The sequence below is a fragment of the Typopeltis vanoorti genome, chromosome 21, assembly GCF_054136105.1.
Source record: "Typopeltis vanoorti isolate ZY-2024b chromosome 21, IOZ_Tvanoo_1.0, whole genome shotgun sequence".
NCBI classification, from domain to species: Eukaryota; Metazoa; Arthropoda; class Arachnida; order Uropygi; family Thelyphonidae; genus Typopeltis; species Typopeltis vanoorti.
In genome coordinates, this window is record NC_143569.1 from 59,389,778 (window position 1) to 59,405,032 (window position 15,255).

Below are 15,255 nucleotides of genomic sequence, written 5' to 3' on the forward strand. Positions count from 1 at the left end.
TTTCGTTATAAGTGGAACCTGGCTTGCTTAGGAAAGCACCATTCAGACACCAACTATATAGACGTTTATATTCAATAGTAGACCTTTTGAATAGTGTCGTTGCGTGTAGTTGGATGAGTAGTGGAGGATTAAATAGTGGAGAGGGCCCTCCGTTAATAATAGTGCCATAATCGACTAACGATTGCATTAGTTGACATTACATTCCTATTTTAAAACATTCGCAATTAAAGATGCATAACAGAAATCAGCGGAAAGAATTATATATTGCAATTAGACTTCATCTTTAATAAGATCCACTTAAGTATATTACCTTAATCAGAAAACCAACACGAGCTCTGTACTAATAGTGAACGTTTATTCGTTATTACAGCAAATACAATTCAATGCTTTGCAAAATACGAGATTCGTTGTCTTAAAACAAGTCATTCCGGACTTGAGATTTCAAATCTGATATTCTGAATCCTTACAAAAATGTGTTGAGCAATTTCATTGTGTTCTGACTAAACCATTTGCACATACCAAAATTATACATTGCTATAACTGCTTTGTGACTAGAAAATAAAATTTAGGATTCTGTGCTTCTAGCTCTAAAGATTTTCGTTTCAGAGCTTCCAGTCTTCCAACACTATCATGTCACGAACAAATGCTCTACATCTTCATTATCAGCCACTAATTCCACTTAGATACAAAAAAAAAGGTACCCATTTTATGGAACTCCAGTGTGAAGAGGCTGTCACATTTTTATAAATTGAATAACAGTCACATTCAAAAAAAAATATTGTCTTTGTAATAAGGATGAAATATTGGAGACTGTCGGAGAATTAAAAGGAAAAAAATTGCAAAAATATTGAAAAACAAATGCCATGTGGTATGTGTTTACTACTCAACCTCGCGTTTGGCTTTGTTTTGCTGATGACATCTGTCTAGCCACATCCAGATTTAGAAAATCTCTTCTGCAACTTTCTGTGCTTCTAGCTCTCAAGATTTTCGTTTGAGAGCTCTTCCGCGGTCTTCCAACACTATCTTGTCACCAACAAATGCTCTATATCTTCATTATCAGCCACCAACTCCACTTAGCAACACTATCTTGTCACCAATTCCTTGCAAAGTTTTCTAATTGTCGAATTCTGAATATATTTTCAAAATTCTTCGAAACAATTCATGCACTGTCACCTCATTATACTGCATCTTCAGAATATATTCCTAAAAATCTTAAGGTTTCTCACATTCATTAGCAGCAATAGCCTGTGAGCAATATGCCTTCAACAGCAATGACTGGTCTCTGGGTAACAGAAGTGTTCGTATGCAATGAACAGTGTTAATGGGATGGCCATCACAAGTCGCATATGGAAGTCGAGGAGTGTATAGTATTAAGCAACTCACAGTGGAGCAACATGAATTCAGAGCCTTTTTATTTTATATAAAAAAATAAAATAAAAAAAAATGATATCTCTGATAATGTTACTTATAAAAGTATAATTTCCGGAATTCTTTTTTTAAAAAAAAATTATATTTTTGAATTAATACAAAATCATTAGAAACAATACATACACGATTCAAATCGTTAGCAATCATAATCACGCAAAGTTTTCAACTGAAGCATGCTTTATATTAGTCCATTATACTCAGTTTTCATCTAACCCTATAATTTTGCTGCCTAGAAAAAGATAATCAAAACGCAAGGAATTTTTTTTTCTGGATGTCAAAATACCGTGCAGCAAATTAAACATACGTTTAATGATGGAATGTTCATAAAAAAAGATGTACCCTCATACCAATGAAGTAGAAGTTATAATAGTAATTTGAGAAAGGTAAAAAAAACAAGCACGCAAGGAATACATTTCTACGGTTAGGTCTGCTCCAACTGAAGAGCAAGACTCGGTGAACCTGTTTTTCAGAGTTGTGCTGTACGATTTACGAAATAGCCCAGCTGTTCACTGTGTATCCGTCACTAAGCGTGAACAATATTAACATGAATGATGTTTATTAAGAGTGTGCTTGATGTAGAGCGACATGTGAGCAGAAGCAATTATATCTTAGGATCAAGTGACTGGAAAGATCAGCGAGATGGGAAGTCTCAAGTTATTTGTCATTCAGCGAGACATTAGGGTAAGTGCTTGGAGATCTTGCGTTTTAACAGCGTGTTTCATTGGGATATCACGTGATTTGAGTTAATATAAAATCAACAGGATGTGCAAAAATGACAACGTCAGCCTCCTCGACCTAGATGCTATTATGAAGGAGAACAAACAGGACTACGGGCTGGTATTTTATTTATTTAATACACATAGGCAGAAGTACTATTCTGGATAAGGACAGGTCAGCGAAACAGCTCCCGTACACCATCGAATAAGCAATTAGTTTGTTAAAATAAACTGACAGCCTTCCTAACCATGGAAGGGTGAACATAAACAAGATGATTAAAAAAACGGACGGGATTTTAAGAAGCTTCTATTGTCAATAAAACAGAATACTCTTGGAGCGTGAAAAGTGCGAGAGAATATTTCAATAAAACGATTTATCAATGGATAAACGGCTGCTCTAGTCATTAGTTTGTCACCGTTTTTTCCACATAAATGATACTAAAGCGAAAGGAATAAATAGTAATTTTTGTTCCCATACGAAGACAACTTCATGTGGAGTTTTTAATTTGGAGTCAAACGCAATGCAAGAAGTCATTATGTTGATCAATGAGGATTCAGGAGTTGGAAATAAGTATAGATTCGACAATCAAGAGAATATGGGCAGATTAGGTGGAATTGGAGTTTGAGGATGAGAACTGGCGTTCACCTTCGACTGTGTTTCTGGGATTTAATGGTGACGTAAAGAACTTATCGATCGCGGTCAATTTATTTTAGAAATAGTTCATGTTTATCATAGGGATAGGAAGTATTGCCAATGACAGTGGGGCATACAAATATCTACTTTAAAGTCAATGAAGGGATTTCACAAGCATATTCACACTAGACGACGGAGATTGTTTTGTTAGAAGGTGTGGAGCAATTCTAAAAAGATGAACTAATTCAATTATCAGTGACACCTGCGAATGAATAGATATCAATGCTAGAACCCTATTTAAATGAAGATATTAAAAATGAGTTTGACATCAGTTCTTGTGTTATTGAATGTTTACCGAGTTAAGTTTTTCCTAAAAACAGAACTCTGAAAGATTCATTAAAAAAAAGGGGGATTTGATTCAAGGAAAAAGACCTAGAAGAGAACAGATTAGACCTTTAACAGATTAGTTCAGTTAAGTGCCTTACAAAAATTAAATTATATGACCTACGTGTAAGAAAGAATAGTACTGAAGACCTAGCAAATAACTAACGTGTTCATATACGAAAGAAAAAAAAAACTTAATTGTTATTCCTAGTATCAAAGTGAAGGTCAATAGTATCCTTGAAGGATATGAAAATAAAAAGTTAAAAAGGGGAATAATTTAAGTATGAATAAGCACAAACTGACGCAAGCAGTTGGGTGCGTACGGACTACAGTCAATCGGTATACAGTTCATTTACTGCCAATATATAGGTTTTCACGTACTAAATTTAAATATCGGTGTTCCGAGTTTTTCTTCAAAAACAAAACTGGCTTTAAATACATTTGTATCATTATTTAATTATAGTGGTTGAGTAATTCAAGTTTTATATCGTTTCTACTGAAAGGTTATAATTAAATTTTCGACAAGTACGCTAATGAATTTCAACAAACCTCACTTTGCTCAGACATTTTCTTTCGACATCAACATGCTTTCTTGTGAATAAAGGTATAATTCTCACCATACATTTTGAAAAATTGCAAAACGTTAAGCTACCATCGCTGCTTGTATAATATAAGCACGTACACACAAGAAATATATTTAATTAGTCAAATATTTCGGTCTGAATTGTATTGCCACTAAAGATGGTCTGCAATTTTTCAAACCGAAATATTTGGCTAATTAAATATCTTTCTTGTGTGTACGTGCTAATATTATACAATCTTTATGTCACAAGTATCCTTAAAATATCAAATTTTAATCCTTCACGGGGGAAAATACCATTGCTGCTTGTTATGTCATGATATCTTCCATGTCGAGTTTTGAGATCCCTATAACAAATCTTCAGTAATCGGCGTACACATTAAAAAGTGAAACATTTCATTGAACTTTTTCACTTTAACTTATTTCCTGTGTAAGGGAGTACGTCATTTCTGCTAATGGAGGAGCTATGTTGACCAACAAGTTTTCAGCATTTTTTTTTTTTTTTTAAAGAAATGCATACGCATGTTCTTAGATCAACTTCTGGATGGTAGTTTAATTCAAATGGTGACAAATGATGATTAAAATGTCACTGAACGTCTGCGATGAGTCCTACCGAGTTCATTCTTTCACAAGAGAATTATATAAGTAGTGGGTGCGATTAAGTTGTTGATTCTTGGCGCCTTGTGGACAGTGAACCCGGCCAGCTTTTATAAGCTATTTGCAAGAGATTTTCATGACCTTGGATATCTTCGTTGCGAAATGTTTAAGAACGGCATTTTCAATCCGAAATTTATCACTAAGCATTTATAAATTTAATACTGGTCAATTTGCTAATTTTACAATATAAAAATGCTGAAGTAATGAATGCATAAATACTAATAACTGAAGATAAAATTATTTTAGTATCTACAATGTTATTTTTCATTTTAAGAGGTGGAATTCCCTTTAGTAGATAAGATCCGATTATTAGGGGTTGGTGTTTAAGTCAAATAAAACGTAATCCACGAGACAAGTATAGTTTGAAAATTTGCGTGTGGTCTACGATTGTTTTTCGGAATGGTAAAAACCCTCAATTGCGAAAGAGACCTCAGTTGAAAAGCCTTTCTAAATGTTCCTCGCATACCACGAAGAGAATCGAACCCGCATATTTCCAATCAAAGTGTCCCCACTACTGACTGCACTACGGAAGTGCCTTTCAAAGATTTTTAATTTAGCATTTTTCCTATCACCTAACCGTAATCAGGTAGAAACAAAAATTTGAGTATAAATGAAGACATCCGTAATCACTTAAGGGGGAAAAAATAAAGAAAAAAAAAAAGAAAAGAAATCGATGTACTAACTTATTTTCGTATTTACATAAAACGCAGTCGACAAGTGGAGACATGCATTCGACCGAATGCATGTCTCCACTTTCCAACTAATAGGTTGGAATCCTGGAATCCCACTATTGTGAAAATATTTGTGAATTTATGTAAATATTTTATCACTTTAGCTAAGTAATAGATGAAAAATGATCGCCTGGATGAAGACCACTTTCATTGGGAAGTCCAAAGAGTGGTAGAAAAAGTTCATGATTGGCCCCGGGAGTTGATTATATCTCGGCACGCACATTTCGATATGGCCTTCTTGAAATGAGAAAACAGTGCTTATCTAGAGTCTTAGACTAACGAGTTCAATAACTGGAGGTGCCTCTTTGTACAAACCCAGTGGATTCCCCTTCCTCCGTTGTATCCATTATTAGCTTTGGGTGGATACGATGGGTATAATAATGTGGGTTTTCTAAGTCAAGCAGATGTTCAATTGCTAGCATCTCGATTGCAGATATGCAATTGCAAGCAGCCATAGATGAGCAACAGCTGTTCTGTTTTAAAGCACGTTTTCGGAGTGCAAACTGCTGCTCAACTCAGTTTGAAGACTCAATTTATATTAATTTTAAAAATGAAAGTTTCGGCAGATTTAAAAATTTATTCTTCAAAATTAAAAGAAACCTCAGACTAAATGCGTGTTTCCTAAACTGAAAAGTGATGCTCCTTCTACTTAGATGTTTTAGAAAGTCACTGCTAAATTTATATTATTATTTTGGCACCATGACTTCGCCTGCACATTGTGCAAGGTCCAGTAATCCATATAAGGATTAACTAAGCAAATTAAGTTCTTTGCAGGAATATCATTCTAAAACTATTTTATAGCTGTTATAGTTACAGTAGTCAAAATTAAAAATCACCCAGAGATTATTTAATGGTTACTTGAATATAACTGAAGAGTTACCCATTTCAACTTTCAAACCTGGAAGTTAGTCTAGCACAATTTAAGACAATGGTTGACAACTTATTCACATAATAATCGAGCTGTGATGTGAATGATTGATAAATTTAAAAATGAATGTTATATTTACTCTACTTGAAGTATTACAACACAAATGGTATTTAAAAAAACTAACTCCAAAGATTTAGACCTTGATTTTTGGGAAAGGTTAACTGCCCTTCGGTTACACAAAAGTAAAATTCATAACAAAATAAAAGCTTACAAACAACTTAGAAAACTAGAGGTTAAATCTGCCTGTAGCTCCTAGTTACAGTTGCGACACGTGTCTAGAGGAAACGGAATTTGATAAAGCAAACTTCCTTTTCCAGCGATAGTTGAACCCATAGGAGACAACTCCTTCAGATTCTAGAAATTAAAAATCACATTTGAAGTAAAATTAGCATTGTTTATGCTTGAAGAGCTTTGATACGGCAAGGTCAAAAAACACAAGAGAAGATATTTCTGTCGACTAACGAAAGCAGTGAATTGACAGTTTAAGACGGCTCTCAACTTGCATTTCCACTTCAAATTAAGGAGACTATCATACTTAAACACGCAACTTTGTCTTTAAAATCTTTAATATCATTTGAAAGCATCAAGTGTAACATTAATTACAAGGTTAAAATACCGCAGTTTACTTGAAACAGCTGCCCACTATGTCAATCAACGATATTAAAAACCATCTTCACTTTCACTCTTCGAATTAATTGGAAACCAGTACACGTAAGTGAATAAAAGTGCGGAAGAAAAAGAAACCAAAATTAAAGTGTGTACAAGGCGAGTTTTAAAAAATAAATCGTCCGTGATTATGATTCACGTTTCACTTAACGTTCATTTTGGCATAACATGCCATTTAACTGCATAAAGCCAATACTTAAGTAAATAAAATCACATCAGAACTTACTGGAATTACATACATCGTGCATACTATTAATAACTTAATATCTAAACGGATAACCAAGACTTACAATACAAGACATCAAATCGAAATTACTACAGACGAGCAAAGTAATGTTTCGTAATTGCATTCTTGTATAACGATTCCTTTTGTCAAGAATTGAACCTGAAATCGTTTTTGACAGATTCACTATAGTTAATACCAAAATTTTAAATACTATTCAAATGCTTGGAAAAAAGTGCTATTTCGAATTGTTTTTCTATTACGGCAATAAAAAATAAAATAAAAATCTTACAAGCAGTCTTGAAACAAAGACTGGTTTAATAAAATTATTACAAAGAAATGCAGTAGTTACCCACCAGACAAAAGGTTTATGGCCCAAGCAGCTAAATGCAGACAATAGTCATCATGGTTTACATAATTATTTACGTGTAAATGATTGTAGGACTATCGATTTGTTTTCGCAACCACTATCACGATATCTGCGTTTAAGTCAAAAGACACAGAGTGGTGGTAGTACTTTAGTAAAATTCCGGAAGTTAATACATCTTAAAATTCTTTTGCGGTGCAACTCTAGAACAGTTGTTTTTCCACCACAAATGAGTCAACTGAAAATCGGTTTCTAAATGCCTAAATAGAGATTGGAAATTTCATACTTGCTGGATGGAAATTAATTTCCATCCAGCAAGTACGAAACTTTTTACCAAATAATCCTTTGAATAAAACCAAAATTGAATCACATTCGAAATTTCCCATCTGAAAAGATAGCGAAAGTATTAAATAACCACACCACGTTCAAACTAGCTATCTTAAGCACACACACACCAAAAAACTGATTTGTAGAGTAGGGTTGCAACGCAGCAATCACATCCAGAGGTATGCAAGTGAGTGACTTGGGCTACTACGAATAGACAAGATCTGTTAACATCCGCCCCTATCATGGCAAGCCACGATTTGTAGACCACACCTTTCGACATACCATCGCACAGGATTTGATAGAAGAATAATATATTGCTACGCAGAAGTCGTTACAAGTCTTTATTCTTGCAGTCAGCAATGACAAAACGAATCGCTCCCTGAAACTTCATTAAGTATGGTTGTATTAAATTTCAAAAATTCATGCAACAATTTAAGACCAACTCGAGCCCAGTAACTGAACTTCATCGAATGTTAGATGACTTCGATTCTTTTTTGTTACAATTTGAATTGTTTCGAACAATAATTTATTGCTTGTATGTTGATTTTTGAAGATATTTCGCTGGATTTCAAACTAGCAAGTAGATATTTTATTTCGTTTGCGATGTTTGGTATCCAACTAAAGATTCCAGAGCAGATTATTGTAATTCATAATCAGGACAAAGTGGATGAATTTCACTGTGTGGCACCATCTCCCCGCTTACTGGGCGCTTGAAAAAGTTCCACATCTCTAAAGCAGGGTTTCCGGATATGTAAAAACCCTTATCCCATCCTTTATCTCAGAGAATATTATTAGGTTTACCATTCGTGCGCAAAAAAATAAAAAAAAATTGTCCGAAAGAAACGAAACTTGAAATGGTTGGACAAATTTTCATAAGCATTCAATCTAAGAAATCCACCCAACATTCGCAAATTACTCGCTTACGTATTTTGTAACAGTTAAAATACATGAAATGTTATAAGTAATACACATTCCCACTTCGAATGTCTGATCCATTCCAGCAAGTAAAAACGTTTAATGTAATTCATTGATTTACGCATAAATATTCAATCCATGTCAAATAGTTACTCAAAAGTTGTTCAAAATCAGGATCAAAATTTATTTTGATTTTTAAAATCTTGAACAGTACTCTTTCCTCTCCTCTACTCACGGAGATATTGAAAGAGCAAACACGTGATCAACACAAGCTATGTTCTTATAGTGCCTAGTGAGTGCTCTTAAAGAGTAAAAGCCACGATGAAATTATACACAAGAACTTAAGCATGAAATTAGCTATTTTCATATACCCGGTTATTTTAAAAGACGTAATCAAAGGATGAAATTAGATTAACCACACCGATCTATTCCTACAGATCAAAAAAGAAATCTTGAGGAAAATCGAAATTCCCACACAGTGGTCTCGCTACAATCTCTTTACACCGCAAGAATTCTGGTGTTTTCTTTACCCGTTTTTGCACTGACCAATAAAAGCCAACATTTTTCTTATGACAATGAATCAACAGCAAGGCAGGTCGCTTGAGGATCTTTCTCAACAATTCACATACTAAGTTTGTTTAGCATTATTTTGCTACCAATACTCTTAGCTACTCGTATTATCCATTTGGTGGTGGATAAAAATAGAGGCGTAGCTAGAGGGGAGGATCCGCCGCGGGGGGCACTTTTAATCTTTTTGAACTTTTGCAGTTAATTCTAAAATACAGTCTCGAGAACTCATTTCCGAAGTTTGTAATACTACTGCAAATTTCCATTCACAATTGCTGTAAGTGTTGTTAGTTGTGAGAGGAGTTTTTTAAAATAAAATTGATTAAGAATTGCCTACATTACTATGAAAGAAATTTCCCAATGTCGTCGACGATTTTGCTAACAGAAAAGCAAGAAAAATAGCATTTTAGAATGTTGAAATTAAAGTTTTACTTCAAAAATAAATAGTGTTTTAATTTATTTCCCTTTACGTCGTTTTGACTTTTTGTAGTATTTTGGTGTGTATTGAGAGAGGCGGCAAAGTCAAGGACCGCTCCGAGCGGCAAAAGCTCTAGCTACACCACTGGATAAAAATGATTAATACCAAATGATCATGCTATAGTGAGGATCTGTTATGCGTAAGAAGCAATACTAATTAGGTGCATTATCCAAAGTACCCCTAAATAGGAAAAGAGCATGCTGGGAAGGATAACCGTGCGATAGTGGGGACAATGTTCTCATCTGCTCCCCGGTGGATCAGTAAGTGCTAAAACGTGTTGGGATGATGAGATCCCAGGATTGAATAAAAGCGCTTTAGGGGAATATATATTCATTTATTTTGAAATTACGCCTAATATGCTTACATATATTGAATATGCTATAAGAGCTGGATAAATGAATTAGGATCCTGGTGTTCTTTGTTCTTGCAAAAAATAAAACGAAAAATGCAATCCTAAATTAAACTAGCATTCGAAGGATGGGAGTGTTCAATTAAAGGAACTCCATAAATCACTAGAAAAAGGGAACTGTGTCCACTCGATAACATCCAAGGACATATTTTCGTCTTATTTTGTAGGTGAAGATATCTAAAACCTCGCCCAAAACCTCCTACAGAAATTGCAATGACAGTCAAAGCAACTACGACTGAGCCATCGACATAAAAGTGAGGACCATTTGGACCCTAAGTATGCATTAATCATGCCAAATAACTTTTTCCAACATTCTGCATACAATACTGAGGCGATTGCAATGAAATTTCGTTAAACTTCCCTTCAAATGCAATAATTCGTTGATTAAACTGCATTAAAAGTATCAATAACCTTTCGTGGGTGAAAAAAAAAAAAAAGCAAAAAACTAGCAGCCAGTTGCAAACGCTTTTTTCAACGATGGAAAATCTTTTAAGATCGCTTGAAAACCCTGAAGGCGGTAGAAATTTTAACATTAAAAAGAGGAAGACAATCACCCTTGACATACCTCGGCGTGCCAAGCTCTACCCACCAATAATTATTTCAGTAGTACAGCAGCATTTTTCTATGAAACTGTTTTTAATCCATAAAACGCCGTTAATCATAGACACCTCTATGAAACAAACAGAAAATCCTAAATCAAATAAAGATTTTATTAGCATAAATTTATTCGCTTTATCATGGATTTTAAATTTTTGGAAAAATATGAAGTTGGCCTTTAAATTAAAACAAACACAAATCGCAAATAAAGATGTATTATTCCAACAGAAAATGAAATGTGAGCTGCCATTGTACATAATACATTCATTTATATATTTTAGTTAAAGCCATTTTTATAAACTTATGGAAAAGATCTTTTCATATTCCTGATGAGGTATTTGCATAATTAAAATATCAAAAGCATGTTTAAAAATCATTCGCATTAATCAGGCGGAATTGAATAGCTCTATACACGCTTTGTGGGAGGGATTGAAAGAACAATCTATAGGGAGGAGAAGAGATGAATAATAATACCGAATGGTTTGCATATTTCATACAAAATAAAGAAGGTTTCTGGACACTAAAACCACGAGATCAATAAATGGCAAGCAGCAGCGAATTGATTTTGAATGCAAGTTTGTTGCAACTATTCCTGCCATCTATGAGTCATTGGGGGAAATACGAACATTTATACACAGAGGCGCCTAGAAGTACCACACAGAATCGAAATAAAATAAAAATAAAATTACGAGCAAGAGCAAATATAGGGATGAGTAACGTTTTCGAATTTCATGAAGACAGATTAGTTATTCGATTTTCTGAGAAAATAAAAGCAATCTAAATCGTTATTCATAAAAATAATTTTCCAAAGAAATTAAAATGGTCAAACGCGACATTGAAGGTGATACTAGTTGTCTTCACAATCCTAAAAACTCGTTGCCATAATGATATAATTATCTTAAAGTGGATGTACGGCATTCTGAGTAGGGTTCATTACTGTATACTTGAATGGAGTAGTGCGCTTAATTTTTACTCTACATTCAGCCTCGCGGCGAACTCTTCCTGAGGCGGTAGCAGAACAGCATCTCTTTCAGTGTATTTTCAGGGATTATTGCAAAAAAAAAAAAAAATTAGATTGAACTGCTTGTGTTATAACAGTGATGAAAAGAGGTTACGTAAACTAATACAAGTTTATGCTAAATGATTAACAGGAACGAAATCCTACCAGTCAGTGCCTATAGATTTACTGCATATATCCCATACAGAGGCAGAATCTATAGCGGATGAGTGCCGTGTGTAGGATGCAGGTGATCAAACATGAAATTCTAAAACTAAATAATAAGGATTTCTGCCTGAGGCAATCAATCCATTATCACAATTTCATGATACGAAATTATTTACTGTATCGTTATACTAAAAGTTCCCTATAGCAGCCACTATTAAGCTTGCTAATAGTTACTTCCTGTTGCTATAATTACCTCAAAAGGAAACAACTATAATGATCAAAACACTGCACTTCTCAACATTAAGACAATATTTCAAGCAACTAAAACTGGATAATTACAGTTATAGAATGCATTTTTCATATAAATTTGATTTCAGATGTTCTTAAACAAATGTGATAATTCGATAACTGGCCTAAATTCATTCATCACCTGACAAATTCCACGCTACAAAGCCGATCGTACGTTTTCTTGAATTCACTCATTGTCTGCACTTCTCAATACATTCCATGCCCCCAACCTGTAAGTACACTTCAGATAAATATGTCCCAATAATATCCTCACTCCTCTCCACCAGTCTCTTCAGCTTATAATCCGCAATCTATTCTCGTAGACGTTTTAGTCCCGGTACTGTTGTTATCCACCTCTGATGTGCACCCTGAAGGTTTCCCTGTCACCTAGAAAGGGGGGTCGGATGTGTTCCAATCAGCGCCTGATACAATTGGAATCGCATCGTTCTGTTGGATTGACTTCAAGGTCAGGTTGTTCCAAGAGTATCTCCAGAATGGTATCTCCACCACAATGCATTTATTTTCATTTGGTGATCAACTAGTCAGCATGATCCATCTTATTTACCAACTAAATAATAATAAAATTCATCCGAATTCAAGTATTTCACGCACAGCATCATTACTTCAGAACAGAAATTAAAGTACATTGACTAATTTAATTAAGCAGCGTCCCCCCCCCAATTCCTCTTTAAATTTACTGGGAAAACGACTGACTTATTAGTCAGTTGATTTTCAGTATTCTGCTACAATGGAAAACCTTAACCATTGGAGTTGGGTAGATATGCAAGATGGTGGTGGTGGTGGGGGGAATTACACTAAAATAAAACTTAACATGCATACGGTATGTTTCCTCTTCAAAGTGTAAACGAAGCTAAGAAACAGGAATACGATCCGAGGAATCTAATCCCGACAAAGTATATAAAATTTATGAACTAACGTCATGACAGTGAATTACTGTGTATAGACTTTATTGTGGGAATGTTTTTATTACTTATTTGACAACGTTTGCGCTAAAGAGGTTTAAAATTTTTGAACTGAGTTTAACCATAACACTGGCTTTTGTTTAGGAATACTAGAACAGTAGCGTTTTGCATGTATGCTTCTGTACCTGACTTTTTCTTTTTTACAATTGAGGCCATTGTCTGCGTGCGACAATGGCAAGGTCAAAAGTATTGCACGCTGTAAAATCGATCGAGACTGAATCAAACTAAAAGGGAAGCTCATTAATCACGTTAACAACGATTAGATAAAGCGATTAAGAAAACCGGTTTCTTTCAGTTTTTTTGAAAAATGCGTGTGTGTGATTTACTTTTGTCGAGGGGCGAAGGTCCATAAAATCTTGGCAAGGTGCAGCTGGAGATCCTATCATATGAAGGAAGATTTAATCAGTTATGCATTCATAATGGATCAAAATAAAGATAATCTTTAGATTCCTTGCTGAAAACAATGGATGAAAATACAATATTTAGAGTGCTGTAACCATATATACTCAATGAGTCAAACATTATGATTATCTACTTAGTGTTGGGCCTCCTTTGACCAAATTAAACTCCTGCATCCATCTTGACATTTACTACCAGACCACGGAATGTGTTTACTGCACCAAATAGACAATAACGTCTATTTGGTGTATAGGTCAGCGACCGAGCGATGCACTGGCGTCGACCGGCGGATGATGCGTTCCACATGATCCCAGAAATGTTGGATGGGATTCAAGTTAGGCGACCAGAGGAGCACACGAAATGCTTGGATATATACTCATCGAAGCCATGCTTGCACAATCGGAGCCTTGTGACATGCCATTGTCTTGCCAGAAGGGTCAAGATCCATCGGGCCACTTCACCATGCAGAGCACTATCTTGTCAGAAATTATTTTGTAAGGGGATGTGAATCTCACCCATCACTCATTAAATAGTCATGTGATGGAACTAAGGTTCGGCTAATTTTTGAACGCTGCTACAGACAAGTGTATTTTTTCAAGGGTGGCCTGCAATAAACGGGATAGAAGTTTCACGCCGAGTGAGGAAAATCAACCACTTAGGGCTTTCAAATATTCTTATGGGCATTGATAAGACCCGATATAAAACGTAGATATACTTGTCATTTAAAAAATAAATAAAAAATAAGTTTAATGACGATTTCTTAAGGTCTCAAATGATCGAAGAAAAAAAATCCAGCCGCTCCTACCACTTATTTTGTCAATTCGTCAATGATTATTGATGATGGATATGATGAATAATACTAGTTTCATTAACAGAAAAATATTTGATAGCAGAAAATTTTTCGATAAAATGTTTATCGAAATTGTAAAATGTTACTAATGAAAAAGTTCGACATTTCCCGACATGAACTTATTACCAATGATTTTTTTTTTATCCACAAAGCCTGCAAACAGGATCCACCTAAGGTTCACATGAACATTTAATTATTTAAAATCTACGAGGTTTATGCAAAAAATGTAGATATTTTAATGCACTAGGATCCCAAATAGTTGCCCTTGTTACTCACCCAACTTAAAATTCAGAGTGCATTCACAGGGAACAAGACAATACAGAAGCGTCTACTGTATTTGCCTGTCATATCTTGATCGGTTCCTAATACTCGACCGTAATTAATTCATTGTGCCGATTGACCAAAAAAAAAAAAAAAACTATTCTTATGATTAAACAGGAGGTGCAAGTACAGTTACTCCAGGACGCAAAGTAACTCGAGCGAGACCTATTTCGGGTGCGTACTTCATCCTGCACAGGAAATTGTTATCTACCGACTATTTTCTCCTCTTTGCCTATTAAACTAGTCGCCCAAGTCGAAGATTGTTGTTAATATGAACAATTGTACTACACGAATTAAAAAAATAATCAAATCAGTTGAAGTTCTACTATGCTAAAAACCCAGACTTGACATTGACGATTAAAATCATTTTGGATTGAAAATAAGAAATAATTGCTATAAAGCTACGTGTTAAGATAATTTAACTACTAACTGCATTTCAAAATTCCTGACATTCGAAACAAAAGAAAGTCATTCTCAATGACCATTTTCATTAAAAAATAAAAACGCGCACAGGAAATGAAAAGACGCCCAAACAAAAGATGAGGGAAATTCAATAAGGTCTTCAGTGGCGCCCCCGCTTCTCTAGGGCGGTAACGGATATAGTCCCCGATCCATATGAAAAGGCCTTGGAATGCAAGACCT

At 34.8% G+C, this 15,255-nt stretch overlaps 1 protein-coding gene across 3 annotated transcripts in view; it reads right to left on the bottom strand.

Annotated features, from left to right (window-relative positions):
- The window catches only part of sn (fascin domain-containing protein singed), a 143,379-nt gene that overhangs the window by 111,976 nt on the left and 16,148 nt on the right, over window positions 1-15,255 (bottom strand). The gene's annotated exons all lie outside the window — the stretch shown is intronic.